Source organism: Cyrtonyx montezumae, unplaced genomic scaffold (assembly GCF_038088225.1).
Source record: "Cyrtonyx montezumae isolate F1298 unplaced genomic scaffold, pur_monq_1.0 scaffold_14, whole genome shotgun sequence".
NCBI classification, from domain to species: domain Eukaryota; kingdom Metazoa; phylum Chordata; class Aves; order Galliformes; family Odontophoridae; genus Cyrtonyx; species Cyrtonyx montezumae.
The window spans coordinates 1,478,066-1,484,065 of record NW_027071870.1 but is presented as its reverse complement, the minus strand read 5'-3'; the positions used below and the strand labels follow the sequence as shown (position 1 = coordinate 1,484,065).

At 45.3% G+C, this 6,000-nt stretch overlaps 1 protein-coding gene across 7 annotated transcripts in view; it reads left to right on the top strand.

The window, feature by feature from the left end:
- The first annotated feature begins 4,818 nt into the window (after positions 1–4,818).
- Positions 4,819–6,000, top strand: part of DYNC1I1 (dynein cytoplasmic 1 intermediate chain 1) — a 179,263-nt gene continuing 178,081 nt past the window's right edge. For all 7 annotated transcript variants that reach the window (XM_065731272.1, XM_065731269.1, XM_065731270.1 and 4 more), the window contains exon 1: positions 4,819–5,054. The gene's annotated coding sequence lies outside the window, so the exon portion shown is untranslated. The remainder of the gene's footprint in view (positions 5,055–6,000) is intronic.

Sequence of the window (6,000 nt, the reverse complement as noted above, 5' to 3'; positions counted from 1 at the left end):
AGTACCTCACATCCTTCAGCTAAGCACCCATATAGGTGGGTGCCCAAAGTTCCACGAGACTTCATTGAAACTTTTATTACCTGTCCTTCTAACTAATCTATTTGGTGACAGAGCTACAGGAAAGTGAGGAACAAAATAAGAGAATAGGCTTAGAAAATATTATGTCGCAAAGATCATTGTTTCTAACAGCACTTCACTACAATGTCTTTGAAGAATAACCCAATTCTGGACCAATGGGGAACTCATCCATCTGCCAGAGATCTCCTTGTGCCTTCTAATTGTGAACTGCATTTCATAATTTTGCCATTCCTTTCCAAGGGAAAATTTGTTCTTTTTAAGATACTTAAGGGTTTTTTCAGCTGTGCGTGTGTATTTGGGCAAAGATCTAGGAAATGGGAAACTATCAGTTGCAAATCAATTGACAGAGGAACTATTAGTGACTATGCGACAGATATCTTCGGATTCATTTTTTATGTACTAGAGCCTGTTGCGAATATTGAGGGTACCTCAGCTTGCAGAAATTTCAGCTCAAGGTCCAGTGATCTGCTTGGAGAGCTAACTGCTTTTAGCAAACAGTTAAGAAAAGCTCTCCAATACCTTCTTCTTAAATAACTTTTTCATACTAACCAACTGCCCATGTATTTCTTGAAAGACCATCAACCAGCTCATCTGTGAAGAGATTTCTAAAGCCATACGTAATAGTGCCCTATAGAGACATTAGTGCCATAACAATAAACCTGACTTCAAAAGTGATATTATACATTTTTTCTAAAGCTCGCTTTGATTTTTTTTTCTTTCTGTCTTTTGATCCTTTGTTTAATCCATTGCCTCTGAAAAGCTGCAAGGCATTTTGTAACATCCTCAATTATCTGCAGAGGTCTATCATGCAAAGCGTCTGAAAAGTAGTGGTAGCAACATTTGCATTAAGCCCTGGAAATGTTGGCTTTGAAATTAATTTTTAATCTTCCTGTGGCACAAACTTCCAAAAGGGCTTGCCTACTTCTGTTATACTCTGTTACTGTGCTTTGTGAAGTAGGAGCTGCTGGTTCCTAAGGGAGGGAAATATGATGCACTGATAATCATTTGTCTTACGTAGCTCCATAAATGGTTACTGGTCACCAGAGCAACTTAAGCCTATCTACATTAATAGCTTGCACGTGAACAACTATACACAAAGTTACTCCAAAATACAATGATGTCAAAATGTTTCTCTTGGATGTTAGAAGTCTAGTAATCATATATATTCAATATACATTCAATTCAATAAATCATATATACACAATGTGTTCACGGAAAGCTCTAAAATTTACTTGTGTTTCTGTAAGAAGAGGGGAGACAGGCAGATAACGTGTTGTTGTAATTTTATGGACATATTTTTTTCCCATGCATCAGTAGGTTGTGGTTAGCTCCAAACTTCCCCTTAATTTCCAATTTCTCTTTAGATGACATCATGGTTAGTGTGTACGTGCACAACTGACCTCTGTTGGAGAGAAAGCAGCTTGACATATGTGGATAATTGCTAATGATTTTGCCCTCTGTTGATCTAATTATGTAATTTGAAGCTAAAATACCACCTTCTGAATTCACAGAGCAAGAACTTTAAATTTAAAGTTTTAAAAATAATCTTAACTTTGCCCTACTGCACATTCACCTGGTAATTAAGCCTGATACATAATCACATAATGCCTGCTGGCAGCATATAATGAGTTGGATAATACTATGGATTTGTGTTTGATGGGAAAATGTAAAATTAATACACGTCCTGTGGTGCACTGAAATGACTGAATGTTTTTCATGAAGTGTTGCTAAAAAGACATCATTGATTATGAGGATTTTTTGTAAAAAAAAAAAAAAAAAAAAACCGATTTATCCTCTAGAAATGTAAAGATATTATGCACGTTTTGTAAAATTTGATTGATAGAAATTGTCTCCCTAGAATAAGAAATATACAAAAATGACAAGAGCTTATGCTGTGGAAAATTACAGAAGATAGTGGTGGGAATGAGGTCAAAGAGAACAGAGCATTGCTTGTAAGGAAATTAGATATTCCTTCAGATAATTATTTAATGAGTCTAGCTGCCTATTTTTCTCATGTTCCCAAATTCTGTCAATTCTGGGATCACCTATTAAAAATACAGAGCTAGATTTGCTTCCCTCCCAGTCTCCTCGCAGCAGATAATTTTGAAGAGAAGCCGTGTATTTTTTGTGCTAAAGGGGCCACTGACACTCTCTGCAAACTCTTGTGGGTGATCTCCCACCCTTCAATGAGCTTTTGTCCAGATCTACCATTGTGTTTCATGAGTGTGGGTTTGTTTTCACTCTTCCTTTGACATTTCCATTTTGATGTTCCATTTTTATACTTGAAACAGGGTGGACCACCCTAGCAGATATTGACACTTTTAACAAGTATTAAGACTATGTCCCATTGGACAGGGTTTTACAGTGTGTTTTAAATAAGTTCCTATGTGAGCTGTTACTAGAATATATAATGCTATTATTTTGTAACAAGTGTTGGACTTTACAGCTTTACAAACTTATTTATGGTGCACAAATTGTACATAATACTGTTTTGATGGCTACTTAATATGAAATAATAGAGAAAATGCTACAATTGTGTACATTTTTGATCTTCATAGTCAAAAGGGCAGAGTATTAATTCACAGTCAATAAATGTTTGATATTGTCATACAGTACAAAGCCATGCTATACCATATGATGCCAAAATATCTTTGTCATACGTATAAGATATCACGATAACAATAGTAGTAGATCCTCCTCAGTCCTCACTGGGAACAAATCTGATCTGTAGTTTCAGGAGTACTAAATGACTCTGAAGCCCTCTCAGAAACTAGTCAGGAATAATTTAAATGAATCACCTAAGTTTGAAGTGGATTTGCAAATGACACACAGTTCAAAGAAACCCAAACATATCCCAGGAGATTTATGCTAAAGTTGAAATCAGGGACAACACTTTTGAAAGCAACCAGCAGTTTCCAAAGTTGTATTGAGTATCCGATTTCAGATAGAGCTACAAACTACCCCAAATGTGAAATGTTTCCAAACATGCATTTAAAAAGACTCTTTCCACATGCCTCAGGCTGTGCAAGAAGAAGATGATATTTTTTAATGAATCTTACAGGAGAGAAAGACATGAATCTTTTCTGCTTCAGCTCCAGATAAACTGAGAAACAATTATTTCATTACCATATCTTCATCCTCAGTGGATGCCATTGTTCTTCTGGGCTCTTTACTTCCTGACCAGGTGCAGTCCATCTAGGTCTGACAGGATGAGATGCAAATCCTTGATGATTTTTCAGTGGCCTGGATATACAACACACTTCTCAGGACAGGCCATGGACCTGGAATGACAATGGCTGGAGTTAGTGCATCCTGCTAAAACAAACTAAATGTGGTTCAAGGGATACATTCCAGGACAGGAAATGAACATGCCCATGCTGGGAGAAAAGCCAGTGGAGATCAGTAACAAGTGGTGTCCCTCAGGGGTTAGTACTGGGACCTATGATCTCTGACATCTTTATCAGTGACATCAACATTGGGATCAGATTCACCTCTGTAGTTTGCAGATGACATCAAGTGATGTGCTGTGGTTGACGTGCCTGAGGGATGAGATGTCATTCAGAGAGACCTTAACAGGCTGAGCAGTGGGACCAGGTGAACCTCATGAAGTTCATCAAGTCCTAGTGCAAGGTCGTACACCTGTGTCATGGCAGCCTGCACTATGAGTACAATGTGGGGGATTGAGTACAATGGGGACAGAACACAGCCCTACTGAAAAGGACTTAGGGGAGGGTACCAATGGATGGCAGCTGGACACAAGCCAGGAGTGTGCTTTTTGCAGCCCAAAAAAACAACCATATCCTGGGCTGTATCCAAAGAAATGTAGCCAGCAGGGCAAGGGAAACGATCCTGCCCCTCTGTTCCATGCTGGGAGTGCTCAATTTGGGTACTGCATCCAGATGTGGAGTTCTCAGAACAGGAGAGATGTGGACCTGCTGGAGTGTGTCCATAGAAGGGCAACAAAAATGATCTAAGGGGTGTAACACCTCCTCTACAAGGTCAGGCTGAGAGAGCTGGGTCTGTCCAGCCTGGAGAAGAGAAGGTTCTGGGGAGGTCTGAGGGTGGCATTTCACTATCTGAAGAGGGGCTGTAAGAAAGAAGGGGACAGACTCTTCAGCAGGGGATATACAGATAGGATGTAAGGAAGATTTTGTGGTAACTGGAACAGGCTGCCCAGATTGGTGCAGGATGCCCCATGGCTGGAAACATTCGAGATCAGTCTCTGCACTGTGGATTCAGAGTAAACCTGATCTAGATGTAGGTGTCCCTGTTTATTGCAGGGGAGTTACACTAGGTGACCTTTAAATGCCCCTTCCAACTCAAAGTATTCTATGATTCTTTTGGCCAGGTCACGGTGATGGGCAGGACACCGATGCCAAGGTGGCAGCGGAGGTAGTGACTACGAAGGCATGAGGTGATATGTAGGCTGCTTGAAGGGTGATGGCTAAGCTGCGGTAGAGATGCTGGCTAGGCTGGCGTGAAGGAGGCACGAAGGCAGCCATGAGGGTGACAGCTGGGCTGCGCAGGAGGCAACGGTGAGGCAGGGATGATGGCCAGGCTGCAACGGAGCTGGTGGCTGGCCTGCCATACTCCGAAGGCTGCGCCAGCATGGGGGTGCCAGTGATGAGATCTCGGAGCAGCGAAGGGGGTCCTACAGTGGGCGGCCCCCGAGGGGGCTCTGCGCCCAAACCCCACGGGGCGGCCCCGCCCCGCTCGGCCCTCTCTGCCGCCCGCGGGGCTGCCGAGCGGCGGCGGCGGGGGAAGAGGAGGAGGGGGCGGGAGGAGGAAGGCGGCAGCTCTCGGGAGGAGCCTGTCCAGCGTGAGACAGCACATTCAGCCGGCGGCGGCGGCGGTCCTGCCGCAGGAACGGGCGGCACCACGCACCGCCGCGGCGGCAGCGGCCATTTGGGCTGCGGGGTTCGGTGAGAGCCGCGCGGCAACGGGAGCCGCTCCGCATCGCTCGGGCGCCGGCGGAGGTAAGGCACCGCGGGGCCCGGTGGGGGCCGCGCTGCTGCTGCTGCTGCTGCTTTTGCTGCGGTGTGTGGGGCTCTGCTGGCTGCCGGAGGACGCCGGGGTGCCGCCTCCCCGCGGGCTGCCGGGCCGGCGGGCGGCCGCTGAGGGACGCGCTCGGTGCCGGGGATGGGCGAGGCGGGGCAGGGGCGGTGGGCAGAGCCCCGAACCGCCGCACCTGCTCGGGTCCCGGCTCCGGCCCGCAATGCTGCCTGCGTTGAGCCTCAGCGCCGAGGAGGTTAACGCAGAGGGAGGAAAAAAGCAAAGTTTTGCGTCTTTAATTTGTTTTTAGCGCAGCGTGTGCAACAGAGGGTTTGCTGAAGTCCGCAGTGATAGTAAATGGAGAATGAGATCTTTTCCAGTTCCAGGGGTGATTGCCTGTTGGTGGGATCGGTGAGAGGCCTTTTTTTTTGGGGGGGGGGGGGGCTGGCAGTCAACTATATACATTGTCAAAAGGGTGTGATTGCAGTTACACCCCCCCCGGAATACCCCGGGTCAGCAGACAGGCCCCGTGGCATCTCCTAGGCAAAGCCCCTCTCTCTGTGACCAGAGCAAAGTGTGTTTCTGCAGTGATGCTGACATTGGCAGAAAGTAAAAAACTCAGCTATGAATATGTGTAAAATAAAGCTTATAACCAGACTGAGCAATGCAGCCTTCTAACACAGCAGGCATGAAATGCAAAGACCTGACGTGAAGTTGGCACATGGCTCTGGCACTGTGCCTCTTAATTTACCCTGACACACTGGGTTTTGTTTGCTCCTCATTTCCACGTGAGGACACTGAATTGCCTCTGAAATTACTCTAAATGTTATGAAGCACAGTGCTGTAAAATCAGTTTCCAAGTGGGAATTCAAAGCCCAGCACTGTGCATCTGTCTCCTGGTAGATGGTGTTATCAGAGCCTCTGGGAAGA